The sequence below is a fragment of the Brassica napus genome, unplaced genomic scaffold (genome assembly GCF_020379485.1).
Source record: "Brassica napus cultivar Da-Ae unplaced genomic scaffold, Da-Ae ScsIHWf_2579;HRSCAF=3327, whole genome shotgun sequence".
Classification (NCBI taxonomy): Eukaryota; Viridiplantae; Streptophyta; class Magnoliopsida; order Brassicales; family Brassicaceae; genus Brassica; species Brassica napus.
In genome coordinates, this window is record NW_026015889.1 from 13,085 (window position 1) to 30,855 (window position 17,771).

At 33.5% G+C, this 17,771-nt stretch overlaps 1 pseudogene; it reads left to right on the plus strand.

Annotated features, from left to right (window-relative positions):
* The first annotated feature begins 5,701 nt into the window (after positions 1 to 5,701).
* Positions 5,702 to 9,319, plus strand: LOC125601468 (annotated as a pseudogene).
* The last annotated feature ends 8,452 nt before the right edge of the window (positions 9,320 to 17,771 follow it).

A 17,771-nucleotide genomic window follows, 5' to 3' on the forward strand; every position in this document is an offset into this window, starting at 1 on the left:
ATGACACATATAGGATATATAATAGTGAATATGGGTGAGCGTTCGGGTTCATTTTCGGGTTGTGTTGGGATTTTGTGTTCGGTTCAGATTTGGATAACCAATTTAAATTATTTTTAAAATATATTTTATTAAAGTAGAAGTACCTTTAGTATTTATTTGTAAACATGGATAGTAGTAAAAGAAATAAATATAATGTTGTATGGAAACATGGATAGCGGTTAATTAGAAAAAAAATTATGAGTTATGCTATTAAAAAAATTGGAAGTCCATTACATGGAGTATTAACAAGTAGTGGGCTTATGTGACCTGATATACATATTCAAATCAAAAATAATTTAAAATTAATTTACATCAAACATTCATTCAAAAATATACATATATTCAAAAATTGATTTTTACTAACATATTTTCCAATAACCATTATAAAAATGTTTTCAATATATATAAGAAAAATACAATACAAAGTTCAATTTCACAAACACCAACTTAAATATGGTTTTTATATTTCACATTGAAATTCAAGAATATAATATATGTGATTATTTATATGATTGTATGTATAAAATACTATTAATTATAAGATTCTTTATTTGATGGTACATATAAAATAAGATTAATTATATGATAACATATATTTTTCTAACCTATGATGACACATATAGGATATATAATAGTGATTAGGGTGGGCGTTTGGGTTTATTTTCAGCTCTGTTTGGGATTTCGTGTTCGGTTTAGATCTTTGAGTATTCGGTTCGGATTTGGATAACCAATTTAAATTATTATAAAAAATTTAAATTTATTATATATATGCTTTAATTTTTTAAAAATTTATGAACAATATAATATATTACATATAAATTTGAATAACATATGTCAGAGTACCTAAGTTAACATATAAATTGGTTTGGTTTAAATATTTGGATAAAAAATTAATAATTATTTAAGTATTTTTGGAGTTTTGAGTATTTTAACTACTTTAGATATTTACGGTTGATTATTTGTATATATTTTCAAGTATTTAAATGAACCAAAAAAGTATCATATATATTTTGGATGTTTTTATATATATTAAATCTAAAATTAATTAATATATATATATATATATATAAGTATATAAATCTATTTTGGATACGCAAAATACTTTGGTTCGGATCATATTAGGTTTCCGTTCTTCAAATAACAAAACTTTGAATAATTCAGATATTTAATCAATTTCGGTCGGATTTAGTACTATTTATTCGGATTGAGATCGGTTCGGTTCTTCGAATTCGAATTTTTTGCCAAACCCTAAATAGGTGACATAAAAACAAATAGCATCATATTTTTTTATAATACACCCACGCCCCAAATCTAATTATCTATTATGTTCTTTGAGATGATTATGTTTCAAAGGAAAAAAATATTTTTCAAAAGAAATTATGTTTTTGTGAATTTTCCTTTAAGAAATGCAATATATATATATATATATATATATATAATAATATCACGTTTTATTTTTTATGAACATTTCCTTTTTATATATTCTATTTGGAAACCAATTTAACAGAAGAAAATGTAAAACTAAAATTCAATTTTGAAAAACTATGTAAAAATATCTATTGTGTTGTTTGGGATTATGTTTTAAGAGAGAAATTATATATATTTTAAATATATATATATATATATATATATATATATATAATTTTGAATAGCTTACGTAGAAACCTGCAACTTAATTGGATATTTAATTCAATCAATGCAATAATAAAGTTCTTTTTGAATCATGAAACTCTATAAATGTCTGCAAAACCTCTATAAATATGACTTTTGTCATCACAAGAAAGATCCAACACAAACTAAAATCACATGTATCTGCACATTGATAGACTTGTTGGAGGCAAGTTTCATGAAGGGTTTTTCTAGACCATATAATTAATTTTATTTTTTAATATCTTACAATCTTAACTGGTAAAGTATATGCATATATTCATGATGATGCATAACTTTTTTATAAATACATATATACATGAAAAAACTATTTACTACTATCACTATTTTCTTTTGATGTTTAAATCCGTAACTAGAAGCGGTTATATATATATAAAAACATATTAATAGCAAGAAAAAAGTTTTACAATTTATTTTAAGAAACAAATATATCTACATTAGAACCTTTATAAATTAGTACTCTATAAATTAATATTTTTTATAAATTAATAAATTTCACCGGTCCCAACTTGGGCCGATTTAAAATTTGGCACAAATCGATAAAATAATAAGATAATAATTTATATGTATGCATACTTCATATAAGCAAGAACCTATCATTATATTGTTTGTTTTATATTCACAAAGAAACTATCTTTGTATTTTCTTAATATTTAATATAGATTTTGATGAGATTTAGTAATATTATATCTAAAAACAAATTTTAGTTCTATGCAATATATATAATATACACTAAATAATATAATAAAATTAATATAAATATCAAATTTTAAATATAGCAATTATTGTCTATACACTAAAATTAAATATTTTTCTTATCATAGAATAAATAGATCTTAAAATAAGAAATATAAATAAGGAAACTTTTGTAAATTAATATCTTTATAATTAATAAAATTTCAAAGTCCCAATATTATTAATTTATAGAAGTTCTACTATATATTATTAAAACTTAAGTACATTTGTGAATTGTTTGGAAACAAAGATAAAAAATATAAAAAAGAAGTATACTGTTGTTTGGAAAGATGAATAGCAGTATAAAAAAGAGGTATAGTGTCATTTTATAAATTTTTATCTATCTATATTATTAAAATTGAAGTACATTTGAGAATTGTTTGAAAACAAGGATAACAATATAAAAAGAAATATAATGTTGTTTAGAAACATAGATAGTAGTATAAAAAGGTATATTGTCATTTTATTAGTTTCACTTATAGAATTAACATTATTCTCAACAGATTTATTATATATTTTATTTCCTTATTTTCATTCATCTTAGCTACTTATTGATTATATTACTTTAACAAATACATCACGTCATTAATTATATTACCATAATAATAATACTGTAGATTTTTATTTATTAGTTAATCAACATTAACTTTGTACAATTTATAAAATCGAAATGTAAAATAATAAGATTTTGCATATGGTTAAAAGTTCGATTTAACCTATTTATTTTACTATTTTTATCTTAACTAAAAATGAAATAATCAATACCGGTGCGTGGGTCAAACCTATAGTATGCATTCAGATTGTTGATCTACTATCGTAGTTTAGAATCTAATATATTTCTCCATAAAACATACATTTTTTGCTAATCTGTACGATGGGTTGGGCGACGTTTTTTAACCCTTTTTTTGGTATCAACGTTTTCAAACCTTGTAGTTGATATTTTTGACCCATGAGGAGCCTATCAAAAGTTAACAACCTTATCATATTCACCCCAATCCCTTTATTACTGAAAGAGACGTAAAAATAAAGAATAACCTTACAAAGGTAAATTATTTACAAGTACATCATTTTGCATACGTGTATCATAATGAGAGTTTTTCTCAACCTCTTTTGATCTTTACCCTTTCATACTAGAGTATTTACTAAATTTGCCGCTGGACTAACATGTCATATTTAATTTGACAATGTTTATTTGTAATTATTTTTGCTTATTTACTGTGGGGTTTTCCAGACTTAATTATCAACAACATTTCTATTAGTTGTCATTAAAAGAAGAATTGGGTGACGATGGAAAAGAAAGGCTTATGTAAAAAATTTGAAAATTTTGGAACATCAACTAAGATTTTTAATTTTTAACCAGAATATGTGCCTAACTAGCAGCGGTTGCGGTTGCAGGAGTTTGTGGATGCGGACGGTTGCGGTTTCTAGCGGTTTTAAGAGATTTGTACGACTGGTACTGCGGTTAAAAATTGGTGCGTTTGCGGGTAACTTGTGACTGGTTAACTACCAAATGCGGTAACAATCAAATAATAAATTAAAATATTTACATTTAATATAGGGCAAATCTCCAAAATAGCACATTTCAAAGTTTATATTACAAAAATAGCACTCAAAAACTAAAATGACCAAAATAGCATTTTATCTTTTGAAAAATTTAAATTTTTTTATTTTTCAAAATTTAAAATCTTATCCCCAAACCTCACTTCTCAACTCTAAACCCTAAAACCTAAACTCTAAACCCTTAACCCTAAATTCTAAACCCTAAACCCCATCCCTTGAGTGCTATTTTTGTGACTTTTGGTCTTGAGTGCTAGTTTGAGAATAAAAATTTGATTTAGTGCTATTTTGGTCTTTTTCTCTTAATATAATTATAAAAATATCAAAAATCATAAAATTATAATAAATATAAAATTTATATTTAAAAAGTTATAGTTTAATTTTTGAAATTTATTGAAATTGTTTTTATTATAAAATTTTATAATATTAATTAAAATATAATATATATTTTAATATTTTCATAATTTTGAATTTTAAAATTTTTATTAAATATTTTTACTTTTGTATATATATTGTTTAAAAAAAAAAGAAAAAAATTTTACCCTCCCGCAACCGTCCGCAACCGCAAACGCTAGCAGGAGCCAGCTTTTGAATTTATGAGATTCAGAACGGTTTGAAGCGGTTTAGAGCGATTTGAGTGATTGTTGCAAACCGCCGACAACCGCTACCAACCGCAAAAGCTGCGTTTGCGGGTGGTAGCGGGAAAACCAGTCACCCCCTTAATTTACTTCTTTTATTGATCAAAATATATAAAATTACTTCTACTTTTAACTTTCAAAACGCTTCGTTCGTACCTCTTTAGGGCCTGACTGGTTCAAACGCAGCGGTTGCGGTTGCGGGAGTTTGTGGATGCGGGCAGTTGTGGTTTCTAGCGATTTTAAGAGATTTGTACGACTGGTACTGCGGTTAAAAGTTGGTGCGTTTGCGGGTGACTTATGACTGGTTAACTACCAAATGTGGTAAAAGTCAAATACTAAATTAACAATATTTATATTTAATATAATTATAAAAATCAAAAATCATAAAATTTTAATAAATATAAAATTTATATTTAGAAAGTTATAATTTTATTTTTGAAAATTTATTGAAATTTTTTTTATTATTAAATTTTGTAATATTAATTAAAATATAATAGATATATTTTAATATTTTCATAATTTCAAATTTAAAATTTTTATTAAATATTTTTACTTTTGTATATATTGTTTAAAAAAAAAGAAAAAAATTTTACCCTCCCGTAACCGCCCGCAACCGCAAACGCTAGCTGGAGCCAGCTTTTGAATTTATGAGGTTCGGAGCGGTTTGAAGCGGTTTAGAGCGATTTAAGTGATTGTTGCAAACCGCCGACAACCGCTACCAACCGCAGAAGCTGCTTTTGCGGATGGTAGCGGGAAAACGAGTCGCCCCTTATTCTCTGGCATTCACATGCTTTATTTAGGATTCGATAATACATGAGTCAAAGTTAAAAACGAAACAGTAGGGGGAAAATTGATGTAGAAACAAAAGCTAGGGATGTCATCATCAAGAAAGTAAGAAGCTGGTAGAGTTCAAAAAAAAAGGAAAGCGAGAGGAAAGTTTTTTGTAAAAATTGTTTTGTTAAACAAAGAAAGTCTTGAAGGCTCTTCTCGAGACAATAAAAATGGCGAAAATCTCTTTCCTTGCTTCTTCGTACCACGATCCGCATTTATAAACCCTAATTTGGATGGATCTGCAAAAACCAATTTTCCAAGGAAAGTAAGCGACGATTCTGCATTTCCGATTTTGCCTTTGATCATCATTCTGGTTTGTTTGTTTGTTTGTTTGATTGCAGAAATGGCGGAGGCGGCGAAGCTTCTGTATGTAGAGGTGGTCGAGGGTAATGGAGAGGATTTGTTTAGGTATACGCGTCCTGTATTGCAGAGTACTCTTCAGCTTATGGGATGCAAGGCGCGTCACGCCTTCAAGGTGATCGCGTTTACGAATGTCGATTTTGTTTGTTGAATAATCTTGTTTGACACGTAGCGTGGACGTTGTTGGATCAATGATGTGTATTGAACATTTACAAATGTCTTAGATTGGATCTACTCTTCTTTGAGCTTTTTTTTTTTTCCTTCTGTTTGCTTTGGGATATATCATCTCAGAGTTATAATCTTTCATTAAACTCATCGTTATATTTGTGAAATAACATATGTTGTATGTAAACTATATTCAAAGCGACAAGGAGTTCTTCGTTGCTGATAGAATTGTTTTTCCCCCTATTTTGGCAGATAAGCCGCAGGGTTTTTGAGTTAATAAGAAGTGAGGGATCTTGCAATTCCTCACCAGAGCATGGGAAGGAGCCTGAGTTTTCAAAAAAGGCTGGTGGTTCAACTTACTGTTTGGTTGCTGATGATGTTGACAAGGATAAAAGTAAACCTTTTGAGATGTATAAAAGACGGACAACTGTTTTTGTAACACGGCAGATATTCTTAGATGTTGTGTGTGATGCCCTCGCTGAATATAAGTACGTTGGCCGTGACCAGAGAGCAGATTTGATTCTCGCATGCAGGTAACTTTTAGAATATATTTTGATATGTTTTGTCAATAAAGCCATGGCATATGAATTTTGCATTTGTCTGCTGGTTATCTCTTATTCGGTTCGTTTTAAATATATTAATATGCCTTTCAAAGATATTCTTTAGCATTTATATGGCTCTCTAGCGTATATATTTGACAGAATTAGTAGTCAGAATGAATGGCCAATAAAGAGATATGATCATGCGCATATATCTTTCTTAATGTTTAAGATCACAGCTCATCTCACTGTTCCTACATGTCAACTATTCTTCTCGCTTTTAGCTTCCCACTATAGACTTTCAAATATTTAATTGTATGTTTTTCCGGATGTGTGTTAGATGCTATGCTCGTGTTTAGCTTCATAGTTTTAGTGCATTAATCCCCGAAGTGATCCTATTACGTTGGTAATGCCATGGACCGGTGTACTTGTATTTGTTATCTATGCTCGGATTTGCTATTTTCCACTCATAGTACATATCTTGTCATTAAACTGTAGTTTTTCTAATTTTATTTCACACATTGTCTACAACTCGTGTTAACATTATCACTCACAGAATCCGCGAAAGGAAAGAATCTGTAACTGTTCTGCTCTGTGGTACCAGTGGCTGTGGTAAATCTACATTGTCTGCATTGCTGGTAAATGTTCATTTCCTCCGTCTATATGCTTTAGAGTGGCAATAAGAACTCTATTTTTTGTATCCTAAATTATGAGGAGAATCAGATGCAATTTGTACCATTGTGTTACAGGGTAGCAGGCTGGGGATTACGACTGTGGTATCAACTGACTCTATAAGACACATGATGAGGAGCTTCGCTGATGAGAAGCAGAATCCTTTGCTATGGGCTTCGACGTACCATGCTGGAGAGTACCTTGATCCTGTGGCAGTTGCTGAGTCAAAGGCCAAAAGAAAAGCGAAAAAGTTGAAAGGCTCTCGAGGTGTAAACTCCAACACCCAAAAGATGGATGCTGGATCAAACTCAAGCACTACTGAGCTGTTAAGTGATAAGCAGATGGCTATAGAAGGGTATAAGGCACAAAGCGAGATGGTGATTGACAGTCTCGATAGGCTCATTACGACATGGGAAAAAAGGAGAGAGTCTGTAGTCGTTGAGGGGGTCCACTTAAGCCTTAACTTTGTCGTAAGTCTCATTACACATTTGGATTTGAGGTTGCAAAGATATTTTCAGACTTTTAACTTTTTTTTCTTTTCTGCAGATGGGACTGATGAAAAAGCACCCTTCGATTGTTCCCTTTATGGTATACATCTCGAATGAGGAGAAACACTTGGAACGATTTGCAGTCCGAGTCAGAGAAGAGTCGTTGTCACTATAAAATAAATATATATATACGTAACATCAGAACAATACAGGATTATCTATGTAAACGAGCCGACAAACATCTCGTTCCTAAGATAAACAACACAAATGTCGACAAGAGCGTGGCTACAATTCACGCTACAGTCTTCAGTGTTGTGCGTAGACGCGAAGCAGGAGAGAAGCTCTATGACGTAGGCACAAACACAGTTGCTGTTATCGATGAAGAGCACAGGAACCAATGTGCAGCCAATTCATTAAGGTCCAAGGGAATGTTTCAGCTGCAGAGAACAGGCTCCTCCAGGCGTGTGATGGCTCTTCTGAACACTGACGGCACCGTAGCAAAACTTGGCCTGTGGGTACCGTTGATGAGATTAGGAAGCCCGTCATTCGTACTGAGATGAATGATGGAACAGAGCATCCTGTTAACGGATACCTAGAGAAAGGTGAAGCAGTGAATCTTCAGTTCGGTCTCTTTGGGATCAGCGCTTGGCCTAGTGATGGCGCAACCAGTCACGCTGGGAGTGTAGACGAGTCGAGAGCAGATTTTACTGAAACCGGAAGCAGACATTACTCTTCTTGCTGCAGTTCACCTCGGATATCTGATGGGCCTTCAAAAGAGGTAAAAGAGTAGAGTATATACACATAGTTTCTTTTGTAAAGGTTGTTTAATCATTTCCGTATCTTGTGTGTAGCTTAAGGAGGAGCAGTCTGTGAATGGGAGTGATGAAGATGAAGAAATCGATGATGAGTTCCCTGAGCCAGATTCTGATGAAGATAACAGCGATAACAATGATGAACGCAACCGTGAAGAGGTAGCGAACTGACAAATCTTAATTCCTTTTTTTTTGGGGGTGGGGGTGGTAATACCTTTTTTTCTGCCCGTTAGTTTAAGACTCGCACATGTAAATCTTAACCAGGTTGGATCGGTGGATGAGGAATCGACAAAGTCAGATGAAGAGTACGATGATCTGGCAATGGAAGACAAGAGTTACTGGACAGACAACGAAGAAGAAGAGACTCGAGACACAATCTCCATGGCGTCTGAAAACAACCATAAGGAGGCAACAACTAAACCCAAGAAAGATGATGAGAAATACATCCAAAACCTCGACCTTTTCCTCAGGACAGTGAACCAACCATTAACTGAATCTCTCGAGCTTACGTCTGAGTACAGGAACAGAATGCTTATAGCAGCTTCGGATAAAGCTAAGATGAGGAAACGTTCACTTAGTATCCCGGCGGTTGGGAAACACGGTGCAATCATAGATGACCAGATTTTAGATAACCACACTGATCCATTTCTCTTGAATGGCCAGTGACCTCTTTGCCTGAGTTGTTTCTGTTTATTAGCCTATTAAAATAGCTTAGTTTTCTAAAACTGATTGAAGTATTTTAATCATACTGCAACTTTTCAGCAGTTAACATAATCCGGGTGATCACCCGGCATAGGGAACTTGAGCTTGGGTTTGGTTGGTTTATTTTGGTTGTGAGATCAATCCAAAAAATCCTAATTTGCTTAAGAAAGCAATTCTGAAATTAACATGACCTAGTTACCAAGGATTTTGTGGTAATTTTCTGTCCAAGGATAATTTGGAGAAATTTGTTTAGTTTCATGGTGTGATCTCTTGATTTCGTGTTAATGCTTTTTTTTTGTTTGTTATGGTTTGGGTTCTTTCCCCTGTTGTGGTTTTGGGGTTGCTATTTTGAAAGGAACCTATTTAGATTAAGTAATTCTGAAATAACATGAATTTTTATGGAGTTATCCTTCTGAAAATAATTAAATGTAAAGAAATATCAAGATCGACCAACTATCGTTGTACCGATCCATTTAAGTAACCATAATATATTTTACTGTCGTTTGAACCAGGGATGGAAGACAAGCATTAGCCATTTCAATAAGTTCACGGCTCCCCTTAGCATGCTGTTGAATTAAGGAAAATCTGTCCATCTATGTCCTTTCTAGCAAATCTAAAACATTTTTTGGTTGATAGATTTAACCTTTAGAGAGCAACTGATCTGAAGGTGAAATTCTCATTTTCTTCTGATCAGTTTTGCTCCTAGCGATCCAATCTCCATCAAAAATGTTCTTTAGGTTTGAAACGACTTAAGAAGAACCCAAAACTCGATCACAACTCGAAAACACTAAAAACACTGTTAGATTATGTCAAAAACATGACACATCACATTGTCACACAGTTATTTTCTTCTTCAATGCTCCATGTGAGTACGAGCAGCTTCAATTATCTCAGTAACCAATGACTTTCATAGAATAAATTTGTTTTCACAGCAGTCGTAGAGCTGAGTTCACATTTATTTTAAACCAATTTGATACTTCTCATACTGAGCTCTTGCAACAATTCATCTCTTATACTGAGAACTATTGCACTATACCCAAGACTGAGAAGCTCGCTCTATCAGTGAAATTAGAGCGCTAATAATTTGAACATGCTCTTTAGTTTAGCTTTTATCAACAACATAAGAAAAAGGAAGCAGAAAGGTGATTGGTCCCTCCCAGCAGCAAGTCAGAGGAAGCAGAAACTCTGCAAACTGTACTCTCCACGATGGCCCCTCCCTTGCCACAACGAGGGCCTGATAAGTTTTTTTGGAGGAATGATGCAGATCACTATGTTCCAAAGTTCTAAAGCAAAGCTACATGGAACAGAATTCGAGTTGAAGCTCCCACTGTCTCTTGGCACAAGCTTATCTGGTTTAAGGAGGAAATTCCAAGGTGCTCCTTCATTGCCTGGCTGGCGATCCTTGGTCGTCTTCCTACAAGGGACAGACTCTCCTCTTGGAGTTTGTCTGTACCGAAATTGTGTGCTTTGCTCAGCTGGAGTTGAGTCTCATGAGCACTTATTCTCTCAATGCCCGTACGCAGTGGAGATATGGTCTCACTTCAGTGCTTCGTATCTATCGCCCCCCGTCATCACTACTCGTGTGCTCTGCCTTGCTGAACCAGGCACCGATGCTATCTTCCCCAGGTCTCTCAACAATTTTGAAGCTTCTCTCTCAGGTGATCACGTATGTTCTTTGGAGAGAAAGGAACTTCAGAATCTTCAGGGACTTCAACTCAGCAAGCCTCCATCTCCCGCATAGACAGGATAATTCGCGACCGCCTGCTCTCCATTCCACCGCGACCTCGACCTCCGCCAGCCCCTTCCCTGATGCAGCTCTTCTTCTCTTTCTCACTCTCTCCTGTCTAATGTTTTCTTTCTTGTAATAAGTGGGATCACCACAACTCTGTAAAATTTGAAAATCGGTTATAATATCTTTAACAATTTAACCCAAAAAAAAAAATTGTTACAAATACCACATTTATAGTACTACTTTTCATGTTTACACTAATCACTTTTATCCTCACTTTTAATGAAAAGTAGAAGACACTTATGTTAACTAATCTAAACTCAGGGTTTAGAATTAAGGGGTGGGTGGAGTAGGGTTTTTGGAATATGAAATTTAGGATTCTAATAAATATATAAATAAATATTTAAGAAATATATAAAAAGTTTTAAAAAAGTTTTTAAACATAATTTTCAAAAAGAAATTTGAAAAAAAATTAAAAAAAATAAAAAAAAAAAAATTTAGAAAAAAGTTCAAATTTGAAAAAGTATAATTTGAAAACATAAAAGAATTATTTATTTTATTTTTTATTTAAATAATAATTTATTATAGGAAATTTGCCAAAACTAACACACAACTTAATTTTAACCCCAAACCTATACCCAAACTTGAATCAAATGCAAAACTAACCTAAATGCCTTGTGAAATTACAGCCAACCCCTTGTGACCAAACACAATAACAGAAGTCTTTTTTACGAATATAGCTCCAATAAGTCGTCTGAGTCGTCTGAGATGTTGGAAATCGCCTAGACGACTTCAAAGTAAGTCTTCTGGTGTAACTGATCTTAAAAATAATTTTTAAATTTTTAAACAAATATTTTGATAAGCGAAAAATTAAAATCATGTAATTATAAACAGTTCTAAATGATATAAATTAAAATATAACAAAATTGAATTGTTTTCAACATAGATGAGTGTAGGTAGTGGATCATGGTATTCTTTGGTCTAGGGTTTAGCAACATATGTTGTAGTATTGTATGTATTCTTAGGGTTAGTTTTTGGAAAGCTTGAATGTTCTTTTTGAAAAATTAAATTTTTACCTATACGTGTTTATTTTATGTATAATAAACACTTTTGAAGTTTAATTTGATTTTATGAAGTGTTTAGTTAGTTAATTAAGTTTAGGGGTTATGTTTAGGGTCTAGACGACTTACATTTCAGTCGTCTGGTGAAGAAATTAAAACAGACGACTTACATGTAAGTCGTCCAAATATTTCCGCCTAATGTTTTTTAAATTTATTTTCCCGCTTAAATAATTTAAACCAGACGACTTATAAGTCTTCTATTTTAGTTTCCAGCTAAAAATATTTTAATTTCCCGCTAAAAATATTAAAGTCTTCTGGACGACTTACACATTCTAGGAAGTCGTCTAGGAAGTCGTCTGAATCAAAAATATTTAACCTAATTGGATTTTTTGTCTCCCTATATAATGAAAAATTTACACATTCTCTATCCTCCTCTCAAATTGCTGCAACAAAAATGTAATGTTCATCATTCTAAAACTCTTCAACCTCTCTCTAATCTCCTTGACTTGAAACAACAACACAAACTTTTATTAATTTTTTCAGTTTTGTCTCATGTCTTCTTTCTAATCTATCTTTTTTTTGCAGGTTTTTAATCAGATGGTACTCACCTTCCACTCATTTAAAGGTAGATCTATTAATTTTAGATATATATTTTGTGTGTTCTATAAAAGTAGATTTATCTTATCTTCCACTCATTTTCTCTGTTTTTAAGTCATTTGAACGTTTTTGGATTTGCAGGTTTTTTAGATCTTGATTTGATATGCAGATTTTTCAGATCTGGAAGACTTCTGGGACGACTTACCTGTTAGTCGTCTAAAATATAATGCACTAGACGACTTCCAGGAAGTCCAGACGACTGGACTTCCTGGAAGTCGTATGGAAGTCGTCTGACGAAGTCTCCCTTTCATAATAGATCTGAGCATTTTGGTAAGTTTTTATGTCTGATATTTCTTCATTTGGTACTTCTTGTTGTATAAAGTTCATACTTTTTTCCCGAACGAAACTCTCCAAACCCACTATAATCTCTTTAACTTGAAAACACCAAATTTCATATGAATTTTTCAGTTTTGTCTTATGTCTTTCTTACTAATCTATCTTTTTTGCAGGTTTTTAATCAGATGGTACTCATCTTCCACTCATTTAAAGGTAGATCTATTAATTTTAGATTTTTTATTTTTGTGTGTTCTATAAAGGTAGATTTATCTAATCTTCCACTCATTTTTTCTGTTTTTAACCATTTGAACGTTTTTGGATATGCAGGTTTTCAGATCTGAATTTGATATGTAGGTTTTTCAGATCTGGAAGACTTCTGGGACGACTTACTTGTTAGTCGTCTAAAATATTATGCACTAGACGACTTCCAGTCCCGACGACTTCCATTTCAGTCGTCTGGACTTCCTGGAAGTCGTCTGGACTTCCTGGAAGTCGTCTGGACTTCCTGAAAGTCTTCTGACGAAGTCTTCTTCCATATCAAGTAGAGTCTAAGCTTGTCTTTGTCGAGGAATGATTTATAATAGTTTTGTTCGTGGTCTGTTTTGTGATTTGCATGTGTACTCTTTTAGTTGTGAATTTTTTGTAAAATCAGTAATAATGTTTCCCAAGATGTAATACATGTGCTAACAATGTGTTTACACACATTTACAAATCAATGAAATAATAGACTTCAATTGCCTTTTTCTTATCTTTGGATCTCTCATATGCAATAATAAACTCCAATGGCCTTTTCTCATCTTAATAAACAAGAATGTTGGTAGCTTCATATTGGAAAGGGCGTTTTTTAGACCTCAACAATTCGCGTCGTGCCTTTTTAGACCCAACAAATCATGAGTGCGAAATCATACCTGAATTTATATTTCGTTTAAATAATCAACCCAAACTTCACTCCGTTATATAAATTCCTGCCTTGACTAACTTGTCGTCAGTGCACCGTTAAACTATGCCTAATCCGTTAACGGTTTAATCAGAACAAGAAGAAAACGACGTCGTTTGATTCATTAATCAAAACGACGCCGTTTTGAATTGGGGGAAAATCAAAATCGAAAACCCTAGCCCTTTTGTTCTTCTCCCCGACACTCTCACGGTTCTCTCTGCAACTCGAAAATCACAGACGACTATCAGCATTGAAGAAGACTTTCTTCGTCGAAAACGCTAGTGAATGTAAAGGGTGTTAGCGACTGGAAATGAGGTAATTTATTCCTCACGAAATAATGCGTTAATGTTTAATTTTGTTTTAATGTTGAAATTTCCTCTTGTTTTTACAGTATGTTCGAGATTGTCACGTTAATGCTAGTTTCGGTGGATATTGGGTGAAGAAAAGAACCGGTGATGTTGGGTATATTGGTGGGGATGTGAAAACCATCGAATGCAAACCGGAAGAGTTGTTCACATTTTTATTAGATGAGTTTGGAGAGGGATTGTATATGCATAGGTTGTGGTACACGCTTCCTTTTGAGGATCACAAGGATAGAAAGAAACTGAGCCATGTTAGAGATGCTAGTTTTAAAGAGATGTGTGAAGCGGGTCAGTGGAAAGGAGTTCTTAATTTGTTCCTAGTGAGCACAGTCGATCATCCTGAGGAAGAGCAGATTCAGGAACCTTGCGAAGAAGAGATCCGAGTAGAAAGAAATGTTGCTGGCTGGCTTTGTGGATGAAGATGAAGATTTCGATTATCATAACACACCTCCCAATTCTGATGGTGAGGAAGAGGAGGATATGCTGAGGTTCAAACCAGGGAGTGGTCACCTAGAGCTAAGGCAAGTCTTTGATACAATTGAAGATTTCAAAGATGCATTAGTTGAGTATGCTTTGAAGGGAGGGTGGAACATCAAGCGGAATAAAGGGGAAAAATTAAATGTGGGGCTGTTTGTGGGTCTAAAGACAAGTGCCCATGGAGAATCTATTGCTCTTATGAAGAGAGATATGGGAAGTGGATGGTGAAAACATATGAAGATGGGCACAAATGCCAAAAAGATGGGTATAGTAAGCTACTGAAATCGGGTGTGATTTTGAAGCTCTTCATGGACGAGATTAGGAATGATGTTGATTTGAAACCTAAGTATATGCAAGAGCAGATTGAGCAAAGGTTCAACTTGATAACCACGATTGACAAGTGTAAAAAGGCCAAGCGAAAGGCACTAGACATCATCAGCCGTGATCATGAGGAGCAATTTTGCAGAGAGAGCCGTGAGAGTGTCGGGGAAGAAGAACAAAAGGGCTAGGGTTTTTGATTTTGATTTTCCCCCAATTCAAAACGGCGTCGTTTTGATTAATGAATCAAACGACGTCGTTTTCTCCTTGTTTCTGATTAAACTGTTAACGGATTAGGCATGGTTTAACGGTGGACTGACGACAAGTTAGTCAAGGCAGGAATTTATATAACGGAGTGAAGTTTGGGTTGATTATTTAAACGAAATATCAATTCAGGTATGATTTCGCACTCATGATTTGTTTGGGTCTAAAAAGACACGACGCGAATTGTTGAGGTCTAAAAACGCCCTTTTTCCCTTCATATTGATATAACATTTTAAAAAGAATTTTAACACTTCTTCGAACTCATAACAACAATCATCATTAGTGTCTATAACAATAATACTTAAGAGATGAAAACAAACAATAGTAACTAGTCAAAGCATATCATATTTTTTTATAAGTTTGTGTTGAAAAACTTAGTCAAATTTAGTAAAACTAAGGGAGAAAACATATTTTGAAAATATGAGTTTTTACATATCTTGAAGTTACTTATCACTCTTAAAAATACAAGTTATTCAAAAACTAGTGTAAAAGACTTAAAAACTAGCGTAGAAGACTTTCGTGTATGAGATTTGTAGAGTTCTCTTCTCTGGTTCCAATGGAGAAAGATGAGAGCTTGCTCTAGGTGATTTAGAAAGAGAGATTGATGAGAGTGTTTATGAGAGAATAAGAGACTTAGGAACAGAGATTAAGAGAATGAGAGATTAGAAGAATAAGAGATTAGAGATTAGGGATTTAGATTCAAGAACAAGTTTATCATTCATGAAGTGGAGAGGGGAAATCCCCCTTACTCCCTTAGAAGATACAAAACGCTATCTAAGGCTTATATATGCCTTTACATGTATCAAAGAATAAACCTAAATCCTATGGACATAAATGCAAGATAGATTGGATGGCTAGGATCAGAGAAGGCTGGTCTTTGATGTTATGGTGCAAGCTGGCGTGCGTGGACTGATTGGAAGGTGGAGATTGGCTCAGTTTGAATTAAACAGCCAGGATGGGTCTTTGTGAAGATAAGGCTGTAAAGGTAAAGCACCTTTCCCTTTCCAGCCTGTCCCTTGGACCACTCTTCTCCTTAAGGTATATTCCTTTGCTTCCATCTCACTCCAACGGTCACATGATTTGAATCATGCCGTGCCCACATGTTGCATTCTTCTTCTTTTGGCTAACCAGATGAATGGATGATGCTCGGGGTTGTACGGTCGATGTACGGCACTCGCCCTAACTATGCACAACACTTATCCTTCCTCTTTGGTTGATCCATTCATCTTCTTGATTCGCCCTATCTTTGCACCTGAGGCCATCTTCTCTCTAACTCCTCCAAACACTTCACATGATCAGTCTAAGTCTCTCCTAGACTTGACTTCACAAGATAGATTCTTCAGAACACTTCTGAAGCTTGATTGAACTCTTCTGGACATCTTCTAGAGCTTGCCCTATTAATGTACAAGCTCTATCTCCTCTTCAGTTCAACACCGTGGAAGTCTTCTCGGATCAGTTAGAAACTTTAATTAACATGAATGTTGGTAACCTCATAAATATCACCAATTAAGTTATAAGTTTCATTCAGTAGCCCACATATTCATTAATAAACATGAATTAACAAGAAAATGTTTAAAAGTATTTATAGTTTTAGAGAAAATGCAAGTTTATTAAACATTAATGCAGACGTCATCCACGAAGGTCGTCTAGTAGACTTCCAGAGAAGTCGTCCATTTAGGTCGACGCGGACGACTTCAATCTAAGTCTTCCAGACGACTAAAATATAAGTCGTCTGGTCAACGCAGACTTTGAAATCTGTTATCTGAGACGATTAGAAAATAAGTTATCTACTTTTGTTTGGTTAAACAAAAACTCCAAAAAAGCTAGACGACTTACATTTCAGTCATCATAGGTTAGTTTGCATTTGACTGGATTATTTCACAAGTTTGACTTTTCTGGACGACTTACATTTCAGTCGTCTGGTGAAAAATTGAAATATCAATAATTTATTAAAACTCGACGACTTACAATTTAGTCGTCATAGGTTAGTTTTGTAATTGAGAAATAATACTTCAATATTTAATTATATATAAACAACTTAAATTCTGTCGTCCGCCCGACGACTTACATGTAAGTCGTCCAGGATTTACAAGGTTTGACCCGAATCTCGGAATAAAATCCTGGACGACTTACATGTAAGTCGTCGGGCGGACGACTAAATTGTAAGTTGTCTGAGTATAATTAAATAATGAAGTTTTTTTTTCAATGGCAAAACTAACCTACGACGACTTACATGTAAGTCGTCGGGTTTTAATAAAATATTGATATTTCAATTTTCCACCAGGCGACTGAAATGTAAGTCGTCCAGGAATGTCAAACTTGTGAAAATAATCCAATCAAATGCAAAACTAACCTATGACGACTTACATGTAAGTAGTCTAGATTCTTTGGAGATTTTTTTGTAACCAAACAAAAGCAGACGACTTATATTTCAGTCGTCTCAGAAAACAGATTCTAATTGCTTCATCCATGCTCTCGTCTTTA